Genomic DNA, 22268 nt, shown 5'->3' with positions numbered 1-22268 from the left:
GAGTCCAGTGGCCTAAAGGACAGAGCACTCAGCCTGGAGTGAAGGTATGGGGCTGGAGTCAGGGAGGGCTTCCTGGAAGAGGTGGAAATCCTCATCATGAGGATATAACTGTACCTACTTCACAGGGCTGTGGAGAAGGTTAAATGAGATATGCTAGTGACAAGCTTAGCAGTGCCTGGCACACAGTGAATGCTCAAATCAAAGCAGCTCTTATGCTACTAAGATCATTATATCATCATCATTATTATCTTGACCATTTTGCAGAAATAAAATGGCCACTTCTCAACTTTATAATATTTTGCAAATGAAATTATCTTCAGAGGGTGCCGACCTCCAATATGTATGTAACAAGTGGAACAATGGAAAACAAAAATTCCTCATTTTCCCTTCCTTAGCTTCCTGATGCTAAGCCAGAAACTGACCTTGGGAATGATAAATTCGTACCATCTCAGGAAGAACTGGATTTTAAGAGCTGGCATCTTAAATTTTAACCTCAAGCACTTAGCTGCCATCCTCTCTACTCAACAGTACGAAAGAAACAGCAAGGGATTAAGAAAAACAGATTTTTTTTTAAACCTCAAGGGAGTTGGGTTCTCCTGAAAAGGCTAGAAGAACTGAGGCTAATTCACATTTTACTCAAGCGACCCCAAGAGAAACCAAATTTCCAGGAAGTTCAAAAAGCGAGGCAGGCTCTGTTTAAAAGCAAACTCAGAGCGAAATCAGATTTTGTGGGGGGCGCAAGGTAGCCTTTAAGCTGAACCTCAAAAATAGCATCTGTCCCCAGGATATTTTGGGAGTGTCCTTGGCAGAGCATGGCAGGAACCAGAGGCCTGTTTGGACATCTCCTCCAAGGGCGCACCTAAAGAATGCATCACCCGGCCTCCCCTTGACCCCAAGCCCCGCCCAGGCCCCAGAGCTGTGTCAGCAGCAGTATAAGTGGTGCAGAGATAAAGGGAGATATTTAAACACCCAGAAATCATCTTCTAATTTAGGAACCAAGCTGCAAAATATCTTTCTCCCCTAACAGCTTGAGCTGGGTATTTGAATTTTGAACCTCTTGCCAGGCCCCAAAACGTCTTCATGTATTAATAGAAGGCAAGTGTAAGGCTTCAGGGACAGGAGGGCTGTGGGTCTTAAATTGTCCGCAATCAGAAGATTAAGACCGTCAGAGCCCTTTCTGGGCCTCTTTGTTTACACTCTGCTTCCGCTGGAGCTTTTAATCGCCTCATCATTGCTGCCGTTGTTGCAGTAATTATTAAGCACTTTCATCCTTGCACAAGGAGCGTGCAATCCTTTCATTACATTCCTCCCTGCATCGTTGTTGGAGGCAAGTTGGAATTGTTCTCCCTGTTTTGCACAAAGGAAAATGAAGGCCTGGGTGAGTGAACAAGTCCAGGGTCAAAAATTAGTCAGCACGAGGGAGATGCAGGACGTGGGTGGGAATGGGGCAGGCACTGGGTCCAGCCCAGTTTACAATGCTTGCAGGTCTAAATTCAAGAAGTGGTTGAGGAGCGCATGTGTATCTGTGTTTGTGTGCGTGGTGTCTGTGTGTGTCCGTGTGCTGAATGTCTGTGAGTGGTGTTCTGTGAGTTGGTCTGTATGTTTGTGTGTCTGTGTGTATTCCTGTGTTTGTGTGTTTGCCCATGTGCTTCCGTGTGTATATCTATATATCTGTCTGTGTGTCTATGTGTGTAAAAGGAGGGACAGAGGTGGGAGAAGGAGGGTGATCAGGAGACAAGGAGGAGAATCAGTTAATAAAGCTTCGAATGGCAAAGCTGGACTCCCCCTTAAAAAGCATCTGGTCCATTCTAAGATCTCATTGTTAACTTTGGTAGGTGTGATAATAGCATGGTGATTTAATTTTTAAAGTGATTATCAAGTATTTACTGGTGAAATGACAAGAGGCCAACAATTTGCTTTAAAATACTCTGGCGTGGCATGTACATATATACACTACCAAATGTAAAACCCATAGCTAGTGGGAAGCAGCTGCACAGCACAGGGAGATCAGCTCGGTGCTTTGTGACCACCTAGAGGGGTGGGATAGGGGCAAGAGGGAGGGGATATGGGGATATATGTATATGTATAGCTGATTCACCTTGTTATAAAGCAGAAACTAACACACCATTGTAAAGCAATTATACTCCAATAAGATGTTAAAAAAAAAAAATACTCTGGCAAAGAAAGAGTAATTTGAAGGGAGATAATCAAATGAGATTGGCAAAATGTGGAAAACTATTGAAGATGGATACCCAGGTATTTATTATGTTTCTATTTTTTGTATGTTATAAAATAAATTTTTTTAAAATCCCGTATACCAGTCACTGCAAACTAGCATCCTGTGGGTCAAACATTACTTGTAAAAATCTTTATAAAAATTGAACTGGTTGCCAATATTTGGAAATGGGAGATTGCATATTAAAGTCTCAATTTCCAGCTTTTCTTGAAAAATCAGAAGCTCTAGTAACTCCGGTCCCACAATCCTTTTGGGTAACGAAGCTGGGAGGCAGCTGGAAAGCACCCCCTTTCGACGGGCCCTCTGCTCCCAGTTTACCACAGTCTCCACCATTCTCTATACTCCTGACACTGAGACTGCTTATCATCGCTCTTAGGTCACTGTTTCTCGCTTAGTAAAAGTAAGAGGAAATTGAATGAGATCTCTTGGAGCAAGGACGGTTATTTGCCATCCAAATGTCTAATCTCTATTTCTTTCGTACACTACACCCCTACACTATTGGGGGTGGTAATATATTCAAAAATCACATTTTCCAGCTTCTTTTGAATGTAAGAATGCCTTAATGTTTCCCAATCAGGGGCGATTCTGTCCCCCAGAGGACATTTGGCGATGTGTGGAGATGTTTTTGGTTGTCACAGCTAGAGAGGGCGAGCACTACTGACATCTAGTGGGTAGAGGCAGGGGTGCTGCTAAACATCCTGCAAGGCATGGGGCAGACTCCCACAACAAAGAATTATTCAGTCCAAAATCTCAGTAGTGCTGAGGTTGAGTCGCCGATGCATTACAAAAGAAAGTTGATGGTGGGGCTTCCAAGAAAGCTTTTCGGTGCCTTACCATTCTCCTTCATTTTCCCTGCAATACAAACATTGATGGCTGGAGCTTCAGTAGCCATTTTGTGACCCTAAAGAGAGAGGTTCCATACTAATGATGGAAGGAAATGGAATTCCTGTCCACATCGTGGAGCTACCCCCTTGGAATGCTGACCTCCAGACTGGTTTTATGTAAAAGAAATAAATCTCTAATTTGTTTAAACTCCCGCAGTCAAGTAACTGTTACTGGCAGCCAAGTGCAATTGCTAAATGATTTATCTCTGTGCCTAGTTCTCTATGCTACTGGGGAAAGGAAGGATAGATAAGAGGGCCAAATCTTTAAAGTAAAACAGGAGAAAGCATATTTCTTTGTGGCAATGACCCAGTCCACGTACTTTGTTTATGTCACTTTTTGGCCTCCCTGGGCATATGGGTTTGTAACTCTTGGACTGGTCCAACCCTTTCACCAAAAATATGAGGAACTGAGGCCCTCAACAAGTTAATGATGACCTGGGGGATAATCCACAACCTTGTCCTTCTCACATTTCAAGAAGCCAAGGCTCATGTAGTGATAAAGAATGTGGTTTCTGGAGCTGGACTGCCTTGGCTCAAACGCTGGTGCCACCATTTACTAGCTCTGTGACTTCAGGCAGCTCACTTAACCTCTCTGTCCCTCAGTTTCTCATCCATAAAATAAGGATGGCTTTTCAAGTTAAAAAAAAATAATAATAAATATAAATAAATAAAATAGGGATGATGATAAAGACATCTATGGCCTTTGACTGTTAGGAGGATTCACATCAGTCAGGGGCCCAGCAGGAGGAGAGTTTTATGAATGGACTGTTTATAAAGGTGTGGGCAGGGTGTAGAACCCACAGATGCTGCAACACCCCAAGGCTAGTAACGGAGGGGGTGTTACCACTGAGTAGTAGTAATGTGGGGGCATTCCAACCCCCTAGTGGAAGGTGTTATCACCCTAAGCCAAAAAGGGCAAAGATGGAAACAGTTGCCAGATCTGGAGAGGAGACCTATGAAGAGGCTGTCTGAAGGAGCTGTGACCTTCAGTCAAGGGACACAGTGGCTGAGGGTCCCAACAGGAGAGCTGAGGGAATAAATACCCACATCCACTCTGCTCCCTTCCTCCCATCTCCTGCCAGTGTCTCTCATTGGTCAAACCAGTCAGAAGCCAGAAGGCAGGAGAGCCCTTTGATGCTGTCCGTGTAGGTCGCAGAGCAGAGTGGGGAAGGCTGGAGGAAGGAGGAGGAGGCTGAAGACTAGGGATCGCATCCCTGTCTCCATGACTACAGGCTTCTGAATTGTGCCATTGGAAGGAAGAGAAGGGCCCTCTCCCTCCCCTTTTCCTCTTCCCACTGGTAGGAGGGAATATGATAGGAGCGAAACAGCTCTTTTATTTTTTATTTTATTTTATTTATTTATTTTTAACAGCTCTTTTAGACACAAAGTAGAAGCCACATGTTAAGGGTGCCAAGCAACTAGACAGGGTCTGAATCCCAGACAAGATGGAACCACCATGGCCAACTGTACGCTCTTGGGCTGTTCCATGAGAGAAGATTAAACGTTCATTTTTTTCAAGCCAGTTATTTTATTACTGCAGTTGGACTAATATCCTGACCAATATAAGATTTAAATCAGGTATTTGCTCAGATTTTGGAACTATTTTAGGCTAAGCTTTTTAAAACAAGCAAAAGTGACTAGAAAATTATAGTCTCTGCTCAAAAATACTGGTAAGGAATCTGCTCTCCAGGGAGATTTAACATAATACAATAGGGAGCAGTGTTTGGTGGAAAAAAAAATTTTAACATCTAAAATTCCTCAGGAATTGAGACTTTCAGTGAGCCAAGTTCATTTGTCAGTGACCCAACCACTCTGAGCTCATTAGGGAACTGCAAGACAGAGCTGCTTGCTTCCTAGTTGCTACCAAACAAATCCCGACGTGAACTCTGATTGGACCAATTTGTACCACATGCCCATTCCTGAACCAGTTGTGGTGGCCACTGATTGGCTGGTGCTAAGTCACATGCTCTTTGTTGAGAGGAGTGTCGCAGGAACTTCCTGGACAGAGAACTTGCAGAAGGGGTGATGCCAGTGGAAACGCAGGGTGCTTGGCACAGAAGAGAATGCAGTAGATGCAGAAGGGCCCCCAATTAGCAAACATCCTTCATACTCACCACTGTGAAAAGAAAGAAAATTTAGAAAATAACATAGTGTCATGGGGCTGGGGGGTTGGTTGCTGTGGGATTTCCAATCAGCCACTCTGCAAAATTTCTTTTGGCAGATGAAAGTATTCAGCCAGCCTAACTTCGCTGACAACATTCAGCATGTGTGACTATCCCCAGAAAGTAACTAAATAAATAGGAGAAAGAGGCGCCCCCCGCTGGATACCCAAGGGATATTTCCAAAGCTACCAATAGAGCATTGTCTGTGTTTCAGTAAAGTTGTGAAAGACAACAAAGGAATTCATGTGAAATACAGGGGGCGATTATGTACCAAAGGGTGGGGTGTGAGGCTTGTTAATGCCACAGGAAAGATGAGGTCCTTCCACTCAGTGAGTAGGAGTCATCTGCTTCAGCTCTGGATGGAATTATTACAGGAGTGCCGCATAACTGGACAATAGCATGTTCCACCCTGTTCTTTGGGGGAGATTTAAGGCAAGACTGCATTTGGATCTAATTGATATCTTAGTTTGGGAACCCCCCATAGCAGAGCTTGTAGCGTAGTTTGGGTTTCCCCAGAAGCAGATTGTGAGACAAAGATTCAAGGACAGGTAATTTATTTGGAAGACAAAAGACACATCAATAGGGAAGAGGAAAGTGAGGAAGGGAAGGAAGAGCAGCCAAAATTAAGCAAGTTATCAAGACAGTTACTACCACAGGCAACTGGATCTTAACCTCCCCGCCCCACCCTCCCAGTATAGAACATGTGTCTCAGAGTTATTCTACCTGAGGGACCAGGGAGCTGGGGTATTTATACACCACCTCCTTCCATGCACAGGTTGATGGCTGCTGGGCAGAAGGGAGAGAGAATTAATTCTCCAGCACTTCTAGCCTGCTCGACTCCAACAGCCAGGAAAAAAACGAACTTATGCAAAAAGATGAAGATGCTAGCAGCTAGAAGTTGGGCAGATGAAGTCGGGCAAATGATAAAATCTGAGGCTGACAGACAGCAACTGCTACTCCCTAGGTGCAAGTAGTTTATTTGCGAAACAACCTCAGGAAGAATAATGAGGAAGTGGGAAATGAGACAGGGAAGGGAGGACCAGAATAAAGGGTGTGTCAATGAGTTGGTTACCTTTATGGGCAACTAGGGCTCAATCTCAGTGAAGACCTCTGGAAGATGATGTAGAGTACACTTCAGAATTGTCCTGTGAGGGGGTGAGGAAGCTGGGACATTTATCCACCATGCCCATCTCTCAATGGTGGAAGGTGCTGCCTGGGGATATCAACTCCCAGGCACTTCCCTTGTGACCTGCTGTGTACACGCTGAACACATGGGCCCTGGGCAGTGATGCAGATGCCATAAGCGTGTACAGAACTGTCCACCAAGCTTCAGGCAGTCCTCCAGGGTGGGCTGAAGAGGATGACCGTGGGCACCAACACTGGCCTGGAAACTCAAGAGAAGGAGGAAACAGGGAAGAAGGTAAAAACCCAACATTTACAAAGTGCAGGGCACTGACATCCTTTAGCACATTTCATCTTGTTTTTATAATTCCCATTTTACAGATGAGGGAATGTGACTTGCTCTTGGTAATGAGGCAGTTAAGTGGCAGTGTTAGAAATCCAGCTCACATTTACCCTACAAAGACAATGTTTCTCTCTCTCTCTCTCTCTCTCTCTCTCTCTCTCTCATACATTCCTTTCTTCCCAAATGATGTTTAGAAAGTCATCAAGACTGAAGTCAAGAGAAGCCTCCTGGTGTCCTCAAATTTTAAAGATGCTTTATGAAAGATAGTTTTCATTTGCACTTTTCATTCATTCAACATATTTATTAAGCAACTACTACATGGTGAGAACAAAACATACACAATCCTTGCCCCTTAGGGTTTATATCACAGGAGGGAAAAGAGACATTAAACAGCTAAATACATATATGGGAAGCAACGGAAGTATGGATCTTAGAGTGGGGAAGTGATGGGGAAGGGAAGGCCACTGACAAAGGGAAATTACTTGATCACAGCTGTGATGCAGTTTCTCAACCTCAGCCCGATTGCGCAGGACTGCTTTGTTGTTGGGGACTGTCCTATGCATTGTAAGTTGCTTAATCTTATAGAACTGGATCCTAAATAGGGTAAATCTTACTGTAGATAGATTGTCTTAATAAAAAAAGTAAAGAAAAATAAAATTATTTCAGAAGACTCTACAATAGGACTATCAGTTGGACGTTTGCAGGGAAATCAAGCTTCGTGAGAACTCTGAAGCAGATCTTGACCCCAGTGGGGACTGTGTGAGAAGGAGTGAGAATCCAGGACCATTCGGACCAACTCACGTGTAAGCAACTGGGAGATCTTTATGAGAATGCAGACGTTTGGTGTTGGATGTGAGGAATGACTTTTCCATAGATTAAAAAAAATAAAAAGATTGTTCCAAACAGATCAGTGCAAAAGCTGTCTGGGGGAACACTACTGGACTTCACACCGGCCCTTGTGAGCTTAGCCCATGGATTGACCAACCTTGCTGAAAGAGGGGGAAACTCCGCTTAGCAGAAAAGAATCTTGTTTGCATAAACTCTTGGCTATCTTCAGATTATAGACGCCTTCGGGGCACATTTCAGAGCTTCTTTAGATGTCATTAAAACTTCATCTCTGGGGCTTCCCTGGTGGCGCAGTGGTTAAGAATCCGCCTGCCAATGCAGGGGACACGGGTTCGAGCCCTGGTCCGGGAAGATCCCACATGCCGCGGAGCAACTAAGCCCGTGTGCCACAACTACTGAGCCTGCGCTCTAGAGCCCATGCTCTGCAACAAGAGAAGCCTCTGCAATGAGAAGCCCGTGCACCTCAACGAAGAGTAGCCCCCGCTCTCCGCAACTAGAGAAAGCCTGCGCACAGCAACGAAGACCCAATGCAGCCAAAAATAAATAAATGAAAGAAAGAAAGAAAGAAAGAAAGAAAGAAAGAAAGAAAGAAAGAAAGAAAGAAAGAAAACATTAAAAAAACAAAACATCTCAGAAGCAGGAGATTGACATAGCAGTTAAGATTTAGGCAACTTCAAAATTACATCTGGTCCATCTAAACCCCAAAGTGAATTGGGATTTCATCTTTTTAATGAGACACTTCAGTGCCAATAACAACAAAAACCAATGAGTCAATGGCCCATGCAATTTCAAAACTGTGGTTTTCATCTTATGGCTGGTGGGGACTTCCAGAGAAGTCACAATGTTAATACAGGAACAAACAATGAAAAAAAAGATGGCAACATGACAAAGGCTTAGACCAACGTCTGTGTGTTTACACAAGTCCAAATAAATCCTATACTAGCGGTATTTGTAAGTATACCCATAAGTGGCAGGGCCAGCATATGTCCCTGGCTCTGCCATTTAGCAGCTCTGTGGCCTGAGGAAGTTCTTCGTCCCTCTGAGCAACAGCTTTCCTCATTTCTAAAATGCAGATGGTACCAGGACCTGCCTCACAGGGTTGTTGTGAGATATTAAATAAGATACTGTGTGTTAAATGCTAAATAAGATGATGTATTAGTTTCCTATGGCTACTGTAGCAAGTTATCACAAATGGAGTGGCTTAGAGCAACACAAAGTTATTATCTTATAGTTCTGAGGTCAGAAGTCCAAGAAAATGGGTCTTGTGGAGCTAAAAGCTAGGTGTGGGCAGAGCTGCATTCCTTGTAGAAGGTCCAGGGGAGAATTTGTTTCCTTGCCTTTCCCAGCTTCTAGAGGGCTGCCAAATTCCTTGGATTGTGGCACGTCCTCCACCTTCAAAGCAAACAGCATGGCCTCTTCTGCTCACTCTCTCGGATGCTGATTCCTTACTCACATCATCTTCTCTGACTTTGACCCACCTGCCTCCCTTTTATAAGGAGCCTTGTGGTCACATTGAGCCCATTGAGATAATCCAGGATTATCTCCCCATCTCAAGATTCTTAACCTAATCACACCTGCAAAGTCCCTTTTGCCACATAAAGTAACACATTTACAGGTTCAGGGGATTAGGGCATAGACATCTTTGGGGGGACCGTTATTCTGTCTACTATAAGTGGCTGTTAATAGCATTGTTAGTATAGTTTTCTGGTTACAAAACCTCTATGGCAATGTAGAGTAACGATGATGACATATTGGTAAAAGGAAAAAAAGATGCTCTCAAACTGCCGTATGAAAATCTTCCATAGGAAAGAAGGCTGGGAGAATACACACTAAAATGCTTACAGTCATTGTGATTGGAGTTACATCGGTGTAACTAGGGGTGGTGTTTCTTTTCTCCATTTTTGGCGACACTTTTATATGACTTTTATAATAAAGTATTTTAATGAAAATGTTAGTACATATGAAAATTGAAATATCTTTATTATATATGCATATTATTTTTATATATTGTTCTGGCTATCAATTGATGCATGACAAACCACCTCCAAATTTAGTGGCTTAAAAACAACAGTTTTTTATTCTCACTCACATGTTCTGTGGGTTGACTGGACTCAGATGAGCGGTTCTCACTTGGGTTCTCTCGTGCCGTTGCAAGCAGATGGCTACTGGGGTTGACGTCATCTTGACTTGGGCTGGACATCCAAGATGGCATCTCAGTGCTCTCCCACTGGAGCAGCCTAGACTTCTTCCGTGGTGGCTCAGGGCTACATGTGGCAGGAAGCCCAGAACTAGCCCAGCATCACTTTCACCATGTTCTACTAGTCAAAACAGACACAAGGTCTAAGCCAGTTCAGATTCAAGGGTGTGGAAGAGTAGACGCCATACCTGGAGGGAAAGAATGAATGACCGCCATCTTTGAAGTCGAGTTAACGTGTATCATACTCTTTCTCTCCCCACTCCTCCCCCATATCATCCCAGGATGTTGCATGCTTTTCCCCTCCTCTATTTCATTCTGGGATGTCTCCCTCTTGTTCTTTGAGAGGAGTGTCACTGCAAAAGCACATCACAGTTTTGTGGGTTTCCAGTTAAGACATGAAACTTGTCCTCTCCAGCAGCATCAAGAGTTTAAGCTTCTTAAGTTGAGGTGGGCTTTTTTGTTTTGTTCTGCTTGTTTAACATCCCTTCCCACTTCCTGTGCCAGGATCTTCCTGTGGGGGAACTACTGGTCAACCACAGTGCCTTACACTCAATTAGCCTATGAGTGGGCAAGTGAACCAGGCCAAGCCAAACAAACCCTCTCTGAAATTTGAATCTCCAACAGAGTAACAGATTCTGAAAAAAAAGTTTGCAGTGGACACTGTAGGTGACTCCCCACCAACTATTACACCCCAAGCGCAGGGAGGGCCTGATTAGTCTAAGCCAGGGTTTTTCAACCTCTGTACTGTTGATGTTTCAGAACAGATAATTTTCTGTAGTGTGTGAAGCAGGGAGGTGTCATCCTGGGCATTGTAGGATATTTAGCTGCATCTCTAATTTCTAACCATGAGGTGCCACTAACACCCCCAAATGTCTGCCAGCATTGCCAAATGTCCTCCAAACGGGGGCCAAAATCACCCCCTATGCCTCTTGCTGAGGACTGGTTCAGGGGTGAACAGGCCAAGCCAGTTTAGCCAGTGGGACACCAGGATAGATTTCCTGGGGACTTCTGGCAGCAACACTTCCTTACTCTTAAGAGAGAGCCAGGGAAAGCCACTTTCTCTCTTTCTTCCCTACTGGATGTTAACAATTTTATAGCCTGCTTACTACTGGCTGCCACTTTGCGGCCACAGAGGGAACCAGCTTTCAGTTGAAGCCAACAGGTGGATAGTAGAGGGAAGAGAGAGAAAACCTGAGTTCTCAATTACATTCTTGAACCCCTGAGTCAACCAACTTCAGAGTTGCCCAAGCTACCAACTCCCTTACTGCTTAAGCCAGTTTGAGTCATTGTTCTCTATTACTTGCAGCCAAAGCGTCCTTAGTGACAGGTCATCAGAGCTGCAGAAGACACTCGCCAGTTTCTGCAACCAAGACCCCCCCCCCCCCCAGGGCATCCTGTTCTCAAGCCTTTTCAAACTTGCTTCTGGTGGTTTCTTTCTCCATGTCTATAAAGTGCCTTACATCCTTCTCACAAACTCCTCTCCTGTTCCTGTGGGCCAATTTCTTGATTTGCAGTGGGAGAATTCTGGTTCAGGGGTGAACAGGCCAATAGAATAGAATTCTATTACCTCAGTTGACTAATTTCAGCCCCATAAAAACCAACATTCCCAGCCACCATACCACTACCACGGGGCTACCTTAGAACCTGTTTGCTGAGTATGACTGACCCACCTGGTATTTCACAAAGTGCTGCTTATGAGACCCGCAGGAAAGATTGAGCCTCATGTGAATAGGTCGATAAGAAAATCAATACAGAAAACATTCCAGTAAGTTCTAAAGACAGCACCACATGGACGGGGTGGTCATGCCAAGGGTAGCCCAGTAGGGTCACCCCAGTGCATCCTGAGGACAGCCGGATCTAGCAGGAGATGAGAAGTAGGTAAAAGGGCAAAGAGAAGAGCAGGATTCCCTGCTTCGAGAGGCCCTGGCTCCACCACCAAGTCGCTCTGTGACCCCAGAGAAGCTGCTTCTCCCTCCAAGCCTCAGCTGCCTGGTCTATCAAATGAGCATGACCCGTACTAGCTTCTCAGGGTTGATGTGTGCTTTACCTGAGACGCACGCCTAACCGGTTTAGGGATACGTCTCAACTAGCTTTACTTTTATAATAACTACTACCAAATATCCTCTGTTGAAACCTCCCTTTTCCCTCTGGGTAATAATAAAAATACGAGAGTAGAGGTAGTGTTCACGGTAGGGGCTGTAGGGGAGGGAGCAGCAGGGTCCCAGGAGAGCCCCCCCCACGGGCCAGGCACCGCTCTTGCAGACACCACGGGCCACTGCTCTTGCAGACACCAATTCACCGAGTCCTCACAATGGCCTTGTGAAGTAGGAAGCTGTGTTAGCCGCATGTTACAGAAACAGAGAAACAAGAAGTTCGGTCATTTGTCCAAAGTCATGCAGCTCTTAAGGGGTGGGCTTCCTCAACCCACCTCTCTGCAATTCCATCATTTTTCAGGCTCTTTTAGTTACCAAAACCATCTCCTTTCAGTCCTTAAAACCCAAAACTCCTCAAATTAAAATGTCAGTCTCAACCAGTGAGCTGCAGCTAGACCCAACACAGATGAATCTCATGGCCGTGACGTTGACTGAAAGAAGGCAGGCATGAAAGAGCACGCCCTGCGTGAGTCCATTCATGCGAAGTTCAAAACCAGGCAGAACTAACCCAGGGTGTTAGGAGTCAGAATGGTGGTAGCCCTTGAGGAGGGGATGGGACCGAAAGGGGCACAAGGTGGCTCTCTGGGGGGCTGGTAGAGTTCTGCATCTTGATCTGGTTGCTGGCTACATCAGCATGTTCAGTTGGTGGAAATTCTTTAAGCTGTGTACTTATGACATATATATATATATATTTTTTCTGTATATGTATTATATTTTAGTAAAAATTTACTTGAAAAAACTTCAATCTAGAATTTGATTCAAAGTGCTTCTGCACCTTCCCCCCTTCCAACACCCAGTTCAAGCAAGACTTATGGCTCTAGGGCCTTGGAAGTGGGGGGTGGAGGGGGCTGGGTAGGAGTGGGAGTAGGGTGCCTTTCCCCTAAAATGGCTTCACAGGGACCCCTGAAGAGAAGTGGTTGTCCCCAACTGCTAGATGACCTCTGAATTTAGACTCAGAAGGCCCCTTCCTCATTTTATTGTGTATGTAAAGTGCCGGGTGCAAAAGCATATGTAGCGGGGGGGGGGCCCTAGATGGAGACCCAATATATTTGATATCTCAAGGACTAGAAGTGGGGATGCACTGCTCTTTTAAAGAGGCCAGAATTTTGTGGAGTCATACTTGGTGGAAGAAGACATTTCTATTTGTGGCCTTTTAGTTAGACAGAAGGAAAAGCCCAAGTCTACTGTCTGAGACAGAGTTCCTCCAGAAGCCAACGCTGAGGCAAGGCTTTGAATGCAAGCAAGTGATTTGAGAGGAGATCTCAGGGAGCACCGGTCCAGGAGTGGGGGAATGAGACAGGAACAGGAAGGGGCAGGTTGCCACCAAGGGCAAGTGGGACTCTGCCCCACTGGAGACTTCTGAGAGCCCGTGGAGAACATGCCCCTGAGTTGCCCCCCCTGAGGAGCAAGGAGTTGAGCTGCTTACCCACAAGCTTCCACTTGTCCTTGGTCGAGGGCTGTTTCTAAAGGCACGCGCTCCTGGCCAGACCCTGAGGGGCGCTGAGCCCACTCCAGTGGCCGGAGAAAGCTTTCTGCCAGAAAGCTGCGGTGTGAACACCAAGGGCTGAGGGGATGTGCAGGCCATCAGCATGATGGGGGAACACCTGTCCCCAGACTGCTCGTTCTGTGGGGAAAAGAAACTCTGATCTGCTTCAGCTTGAGTGTTACTTAGAGCCAAAAGCATTCCCGTCTGATACGGGGAGAGCAAGGGAAGCTGGAGAGTAGACTGAAGTGAAAATTTAGAGCAAGAAGAGACAAGTGGTAAGCAGAGTTTGAGGAAAAGGTATTCAGATTTCTCAGAAAGTGTTGTGGAGCCGAGGGGACTGGGTTTCCTACTTCGTCATGAGATGGGAATTAGATCACACTGAGTGTTTATTAAATGGGGGCGGGGTGTGACCCTGTCTGGAGGGTGAAGAACCTGGAAACATTTAAGTCTGAGAAAGAGAGAATGAGACCTGGAGCGAGAGAGAGAGAGAGAGAGAGAGAGAGAGAGAGAGAGAGAGAGAGACAGAGAGAGAGAGAGAGAGAGAGAGAGAGAGAGAGATGAGAGAGAGAGATGAGAGGGGCTGAGGGAAAGGGGAAGATGGAGACAGAGGTGAAGAGACAGAGACAAACCAAAGAACTGTGGAAATCCGCATACCAAAATGTTGTCACCATCTTAAGTGGTGAGACTAAAACACTAAGTTTCCTCTCTTTCATATGTGCTTTTCAAGATTTCTTTTAAACTTTGGGTTTATTTATTTATGTATTTATTTACTTACTTATTTATTTATTTATTTATTTATTTTTGCTGTGTTGGGTCTTCGTTTCTGTGCGAGGGCTTTCTCTAGTTGCGGCAAGTGGGGGCCACTCTTCATCGCGGTGCGCGGGCCTCTCGCTGTCGTGGCCTCTCTTGTTGCGGAGCACAGGCTCCAGACGCACAGGCTCAGTAACTGTGGCTCACGGGCCTAGTTGCTCCGCGGCATGTGGGATCTTCCCAGACCAGGGCTCGAACCCGTGTCCCCTGCATTGGCAGGCAGATTCTCAACCACTGCGCCACCAGGGAAGCCCCAAGATTTCTTCATTAAACATGTATTACTTTTGAGATTAGAAAAAGAATTGAGAAAAAAAAGGTCCCACCTCCAGTGCTAGAATTTACACCTCTTGGTGGAGAGAATGCCCACCTTGAATCCTTTCTCTCTTTAGTTCTTCTAGGCTTCTGGAATTTGATTTATATACAAACACAGTTTCTTCTCTCCCTTCTTTCTTCTTCCTTTTGTTTTTTTTTTTTTTTGGAGACAATCTGGGTCAGAGTCAGCTCATTGCTGAACCAGAGCCAGGGCTGACAGTGGGTGGATTAAAGGAAATTTAAGGAGAGAAGGATTAGACACTGCTTTGGAATTGAGAATTGGATTAACTTCTTCTTCTTCCTGGCTCTACCTCTGCAAGAACTGTCTTGTCCTAGAGTAGTGTAGGAGAGCAGTGGGGAGGGAAATTGGCTCTGTTTAGGGAGGTGATAAAATTGGGCTTAGATGATTCATTCTTTCATATATTCATTCAACAAGCATTTGGGGAGCACCTCCTCTTGCCCAGCCCTGAGCTACCCTAGGGTTATACCAAGATGAATACTACCCAGTCCATGCCTGAGAGGAGCTCCCGGTCAGCTGAGAGAGACACACATCTGGACTGATAAGACCAATACAAGAGGATCAATCCATGCCCAAATAGAGTTTTGTACAAAGGCTGAAGTTCTGCTTTCACCCCACCCAGATACAGATCTTGGTTCTGAAATGAAGAAGTAAGAAGGGACAAGGGAGATTCTTATTTAGAAGAAAAGTGGTGACAAGTTGACGCAGGTGGTTTCCAAAAGATCTTGACTTCCAGAGCAACCAGGGCTCAGCGGAAGGAATGAGGCTAAACTTGAGACACATAGGGCTGAAGGAAGGTAGAAACAGGAGGCAAAGACAGTGTAGCGGTTAGCACGCTTTTGGCTGCAAGTAATAAAAAAGCCAACCCAAAGTGGCTTCAACAATAAAACTAAAAAGCTTATGATCTTTACAAAGAAGTTCAGAGCTAGGTGGTTCCAGGGACAGTTCAGTAACTCAGTGACTTTGCCAAGGGCTCGGGGGCTCTCTCTCTGTGCTCCTCCAGCCTTAGCTTATTGAGGAAGAGGCACAATTCCTTCCACGTGTCTCTTACAAGAGGGAGAAACCTTTCCCAGAAGCTCCTGGGCAGACTTTGCCTCACATCCCATTAGCTGGGATTGAGTATAATATGTCCATGCTCAAACTGCAAAGGTGGCTTGGAAGAGGAATAGCTCACGTTTTCAGCCTCTGTTATAATGGGTGGGCTCTGTCAGCCAAGAAGAAGGGGGGAGGGGATGATGGGTAGATAGGCAACCAAAAGTATATGCCTCAGAAGGGAATTAACATTCTCTGGGCACTGTTTCTAACCCCAGCTGTCCCCAAAATTTCCAGCTTCCCTTTTAATATCTAACTAACAATCAGACCCCATGACTCTAAGAAGACCAAACTTTTATCAGGTTCTTTCTGCAGGATATTACTCAGAATCTCTGGGGGATGTTCACATGTCCCATGGACCATCCCTGTGGCTGCTTGGCAACCACAGTGAGCTGTCTCTCCCAGGACTTCTACTGCCCTTGTCTGCCTTCTCTTAACTGCCTGCGTCAGGATGCTGCTGCTGTCCCCAGCGCCATCTTAATCTGGAGGCGGTACACAGCCCTCTTCCTTATCAGCCCCCTAAAACATGTCTGGGTTAATTATAGAATATAGATTCAATTACTGTAACTCTCATGAACAGTGGCTTAAACAAAGCAGAAGTTTATTTTTAACAATAAGACTGATGTCTATAAGCAACCAGGATGACTAGACCTGTGCATATCAGCTGAAAATCAGCCCCCTTTATGTCTCTCTCATGGAACAGTCTGTGTGTGATCAGTCTAGGGGTGATGGGGCAGGCTCCTTCTGTCTTGTTCTCTTCCATCCCTTGTATGTTGCCCTTGTCTGCACAGTCCAAGTTGGAACCCACTATATCTACGTTCCAGGCAGCAGGATGGAGTAAAAAGCAAAAGAAAGAACTTTTCCTGTCCCTCTGCCCAGCACCCCCTGGGCCTTTGAGGGCATGATTTAGAAGTGGACCACATCACTTCTACCCACATCGTATTGGCCAGCATGTAGTCACATGGCATAGTTAGCTTCAAGGGAACCTGGGAAATGTAGTCTTTAGCTGGGCAGCCATGGCCCAGGTACAATCCTATTTCTATGAAAGAAGAGGAGAATTGATATTGGGGACAATTAGTATCTGGGTAATACCAAACCTAAGATGAGCTTGCAGCAGGGAACAACATTTTATCGAAGACTTGAGGATAACAGGTGGGAATTACAATGCAGAAAAGGAAAACACAAAATGAAATTGAAAGCAGATAGTTCTAGAGGCCATGTACCTGCATCCTGCTGTCCCTCATGCCGGTCTCCGTCCTCCTTTCTCTCCAGCCAGTTGTGGGAGCCAGTCTACCTCCCACGGAGGGGGGGCCTCCTGACCCTCTCTCTAGAATTTAGAGCCTTTCTCTTCCTCGCCTACCCGAGATATGGGCAGTGGGAATATCCAGGTCCTTCAGAGGAAAGCTCCATCAGTGGATGTGCTTCCCCATGGCCCAGGTGAGGACAGCTTGAGAGTTGTGAGCACATTCCCCCAAGTCAGGGTCCCTCTGCTTTCAGTCACTCTAAGTGTGGGTCCTCGCCATAGGCCTCCCTCCAGCACAGGAAAGGAAAAGTACAGGCCAGCCCCTCCCTCTCTGCACGGTCAGTTTTCAAATGGAAGACCATTTCCATCTTCAAATACAAAAACTACCGGAGCAAATATTTGATCCAAAAGACACACCTCTCTCCCAAGGACTCCAGGAACACTTTTATCTAAATGAAAGCTTAGAAGTTAATTCCTTTTCTCTAAAAGGGCTGCCATCTTGCTACAGTGCCACTCAACTCATAGACATGATGCCAACACTGCTGGTGACAATGGACAAATTACATAACCACTCTGCTTCCTCACCTGTCAAATAAGGTTAATAACAGACCCTTTCACAGGGTTCTTGGGAAGATCTAGAGGGATGAAGGTAAAGCGCTAGCTTAGCACAGAGCTTGGCCCATAGTTAACACCCAATACATGTAGCAATTATAATTACTATTACTAAACAATAATAAACAACTCAACATGGGGAATCTGTATCTGAATAATGTCACTGTTTTAAGACTTCCCCCAAGAGTAGTAGTTCCTCCCAGAATAAAGGAGGGAAACCATTTCCATCTTCAAAGACAGAAACTGCTTCTAACCCACTTCAAGAATTTGAAAATCTAGACTCACTTCCAGGACTGGCTACATAATTTACAAGGCCCAGTGTAAAATGAATATGCAAGGTCCCTGATTCCAAAAATATTAAGGATTTCAAGATGGTGGCTGCAGAGCATTAAACCAAGCGCAGGGCCCTTCTGAGCCCAGGCCCTGTGTAGCTGCACCGATTACAGACACACCCACAAAGCTGGCCCTGCTCACCTCCACCAGCATGACAGAAATTAGAGATGTAAAACAGGAGGTTGCAACATATACTATGAAAACATCTGTAGGCAGATCATAGCCTGCTTTTTCTACTCAGCAACCTACACAACTGTAATAACAACAGCCTCATTTATGGAGTCCTTGCCCTGAACTAGAGACAAGGCTCAGACACCATCTCGTCCGACCATCACATCCCTGTCTTAATGTAAAAGACGCAAAACTGGCAATCAGAGAGGGTAAGTAACCTGTCCAAGGGCATAGAAGCCCAAGTCCGCCAGATTGCAGAACCTACGCCCAGAATCACTGTGTGTGCCACCAAAGTGTCCCCCCACCCCCTAAACTGGAGGGTGGAGGAAGCAGTGGCCTCTGGAAACCCTCCTTTGCTGAAAGCATGGGGCCAGGTCTGGTTTCCATCCTTGGGTCAAACTTGCCTGCTTGAAGTTTCCCTGCTTCAACCACCCCCTGTCTCTGACCCACCTTTCTCAGAACGCACGTGATTCCCCCTAGTTCCCCCTGAGCTCCTCCCTCCCCTGGGCACTCACTCTTGGAGGAGAGGCAGCTCCAGATTAGACTTATGTATTTATTCTTGTTTTTATTTTTAATGGCTTGGAGTAAAGTCTGAAATATTTTCTGGGAGTGGAGGGGAGGGAGAGTCTTCACAAGGATGGGGAAGGGCCCAGTGAGGACGTGAGTGAGGAGCTTCTGGGCTGCTAACCTTCCTGTAAGCTCTCACAGTGCAGAACTCACATATATTCATAGAATTTCAGAACTAGAAGCAGCATCTAGAGCTAAACTGCTTTCAAATCCTGGCTCTACCATTTCTTAGCTGTGTGACCACAAGCAAGCTGAGAAACTTTCTGTGCCTCACTTCAAATGGGGGATAATAATAGTAATAGCTTCACCATGTTGTTGTAAGTGATAATTATTACCACTATTATTATGTCTTCATTGTTATTATTTGTTTAGAGTTCATGGGAATTCTTGGAGAGACTGTGTAGCATCACGGCTGAGAGCACAGATGCTGACACCAGACTGCCTATTATCTAAATCCTACTTCCATACTTAGAGCTGTGCGACCTTGGTTAAGAATTTGACCTCTCTGGGCCTCGGTTTCTTTATTTGCCAATATTTCCCTTGGAAAAAGTGATTGGCTTAGAGATGGCATGTGAGACTCAATTGGACCAATGAACTTCAAGGCCAGGACTTGTGCTGGGACCACAGGGAAAAGAAGCACTTTTTCCATCAGGGTTGCTGAATTGGCAGGATGTGAGCCTGTGGCTGCCAGGGCCATCCTGGTTACCTGGGGAGGAGAGTGAAGCTAACACAGAGGGAAGCACTAAGAGAGCAGGAGTAAGAGAGAGTCACGATGACATTGTTTGAGCCCTTGGATGCAGCGGTGCCTGAAGCAAACCACTTTTGGACTTCCCAGTTTCATGAGCCAGTGAATTCCCTATTTTGTGAAAGCTACTTTCAGTTGGGTTTTTCTCACTGGAAAGCATACAGGCTGACACTAGGAGGTTAAGCAACTTGCCCAAAGCCTGAAAGCTGGTAAGTAGCAGACCAGGGTTAGAAGATTCTAACCTGCTGCACCCAGACCAGCATTCTGTATTTGGGTGTTCATTGATTTCACCTCTTTACCCATTTTCTCATCTGCAAAATGGGACAACACCAGGCTTGCAGGACTTCTGGGAAATATAAACTGGGAGGTCACACCTAGCGCTGTCTGTGGCTGGAGACTGAAGCTCTGTGCATCCAGTTTCCAGCACTGTGGGCCTGGGTTTTGCCCCTAGTCAGTTATTCTATCCCAGGAATGTCTTTGGCTGACCCCAAATCAGCCAACCAGTCAAGGCACCCAAACTTCGTTAGGAGAGCAGCTGTGAATCTCAGAGGGAAGGGCCACTTCCTTTCCTGGCTATGTGTCCTCACTGGTAGACAGAGCGAGCTGGATGACCCTGAGGACCCTGGAGGTCTGAGTCTATGAGGTAGAAAAAAGCCCTGTCATCTTGATTTCTGGAATCTTCCAAGGACTTGTGGCCCATCTGGGAATGACCTGTAGCTCAAGGAAGACGGCATTGAACCAAATCGACTTAATCTCTTTTCTTCATGAAGTTTACATTTAGTGGTAGAGATGGACGATAACACACAGAGAACAAACCCATGACATAATACTACATGGTAACAGCAGGGAGAAAATATGTCCTCAAATGCCTGATAAGTTCTAAGGAGGAAAAAGGATACAGATTCACGGAACCGTTTATTAGGGGGCATCAGAAGGGGCCTCTCCGAGGAAGTGACATCTCATCAGAGACTACTTTGGTCTCTCTCTGAATTCCAAGCTCTTAACACTGGTCTACCTCCCAGAAAAAAGACCAGGCCAGGCCGGATTTTTACCAGGAAGCTTGCTGACACTGCTAAGTTAGGAGTCGATGATCCATTGGAGGCTTGGTAAACAGGCATCCTTCTCTACTGACAACTCTTTAGGACATTTTAAAAAGTTTAATGGGTCATTGATTTGCTCCATTAGCTAAATCTGTGAAGGAAAGGCCCAAGAAACCACCTGAGACCATTCCTCAGGCAGGCCTGCCAAGAAAAGGTTTTAGCTATCATGACATATGGTCATTTGTTTATTTTCTAACCAGTCATCACTAAAAGATTCCCAATCACCACCATCACAGCTCCGGGGGATACCAAGGCTTGGCTGGTTCTAGGCCAGGACTTGGCAGAGAACTGGTAGAGCGTGACAGACGAAAGCCAAGCCTTAGAGAGCCACGGAAGATTCCAGCACCTCAAGTCCCTCCTCCCAACCCAATATCAGGGGCTTGGGACACAGACAAGAAGTCGAGGTCCCTACCCTCATGGAACACTATAGTGGGGGGCAGGAAAAGGAAACAAGCCAACAAATAAAGAGGGAGATTTTAGAGATGAGCACTGTGATGCAGAAAACAAGGTCACCGGCAGAAAGTGACTGGGGGCTATTTTAGAGACCGTGGTCAGAGACCTGTCTGCAGAGGTAACATTTGACCTGAGACTTGAAGGGTGACAAGATCTGCAAGAAGAGTGGTCCAGGCAGCAGGAACAGTTGGTGCAAAGGTCCTGAGGTAGAAACTCATTCAATGAATTAGAGGATTGGTCTAGAGTACAAGAAAAGGAGAAAGGTAGGGGAGGTGGGCCAGGGTTAGGACTTGTTTGGGTTTCATTCTAAGAAGGATGGGAAACTATTGGAGGGTTTTACCTACAAGAGTTTCATGATCCAAAAAATTAAAAGCGCTCTCTGGCTGCTGCTATGTGAAGAACGGATATAATAGTGATTAGCTGATACCTGAAATTAGGGGTTTCATTCTGGACCAATTTTGTGACAAAGTTTCACCCTCTGCCACTGTGGTAGGTTGAGTGGGGGACATATCTCAAAAAGGATATGTCCAAGTCCTAACCCCCAGAACCTGGGATATAACCTTATTCAGAAAAAGGGTCTTTGCAGATGTAATTAATTTAAGGATCTCAAAATGAGATCATCTTGGATTACCTGGCAATGCAAAATCCTCCTGGATTAGAGTAGGTCCTAGATCCAATGACAGGTATTCTTGAAAGAGTGAGGCCGAGGGAGATTAGACAGCTGGAAGAGGAGACAGAGGAGAAAAACCACATAAAGATGGACGCAGAGACTGCATTTATGCTGCCGCAAGCTGAGGAACCACTGAAGTCACCAGGAGCTGGAAGAGGCAAGGAAGGATTCTCCCCTAGAGACTTCAGAGGGAGTGTGGCCCTGTCAACACATTGACTTCAGACGTCTGGCCTCCAGAACTGTTCAAAAATATATTTCTGTTGCTTTAAGCCACCACATTTGTGGTAATTTGTTACGGCCACCCTAGGTAACTAATACATCCACTAAATACACGTGGACTCTGCACGCACACACCCACCTCCACTCCTTCATCAAGATCCCGTGCAGAGCACTGGCCCCACTCAAAGGCCGCTCCAGTCACTGGGTGGTACTCCCTGCAGGCATGAGGGCCACTTGGGCTCCAGATGGGCATTTGATTTATTTACTTACTTAGGTCAGCCCACAGTGAGAAGAATGAACCAGCCTTGTTCTGTCCCCCACAACAAGGAGCTCTGAGTTCTGTGAGTTCCAGATAAACTAGCTCTCAAAGAAACAAGGGCAGGAAGAGTACACGAACCTGGAGAGTCACTTAAATGGCTAAGACTTATATTAGGCAGCTTCCAAGTGTGGCGTTCCCAAACTTTTCACCCGAAGGGGCATCTTTTGTTAATTT

General features: G+C 45.7%; 1 protein-coding gene and 1 long non-coding RNA gene across 2 annotated transcripts in view; one reads left to right on the top strand and one right to left on the bottom strand.

The window, feature by feature from the left end:
• PTPN1 (protein tyrosine phosphatase non-receptor type 1) overlaps positions 1-22268 on the top strand; it is a 145298-nt gene that overhangs the window by 52700 nt on the left and 70330 nt on the right. The gene's annotated exons all lie outside the window — the stretch shown is intronic.
• LOC309645430 overlaps positions 2056-22268 on the bottom strand; it is a 30708-nt gene continuing 10495 nt past the window's right edge. Inside the window, exons 3-4 of the long non-coding RNA XR_014254885.1 lie at positions 6355-9978; positions 2056-5236 (exon numbers count right to left, since the gene is read on the bottom strand). This is a non-coding gene — a long non-coding RNA (uncharacterized lncRNA). The remainder of the gene's footprint in view (positions 5237-6354; positions 9979-22268) is intronic.

Source organism: Balaenoptera physalus, assembly GCF_965194825.1.
Source record: "Balaenoptera physalus genome assembly, chromosome: 16".
Taxonomy (NCBI): domain Eukaryota; kingdom Metazoa; phylum Chordata; class Mammalia; order Artiodactyla; family Balaenopteridae; genus Balaenoptera; species Balaenoptera physalus.
Note: the sequence above shows the minus strand (reverse complement) of the source record. Positions and strands in the feature narration are given on the sequence as shown.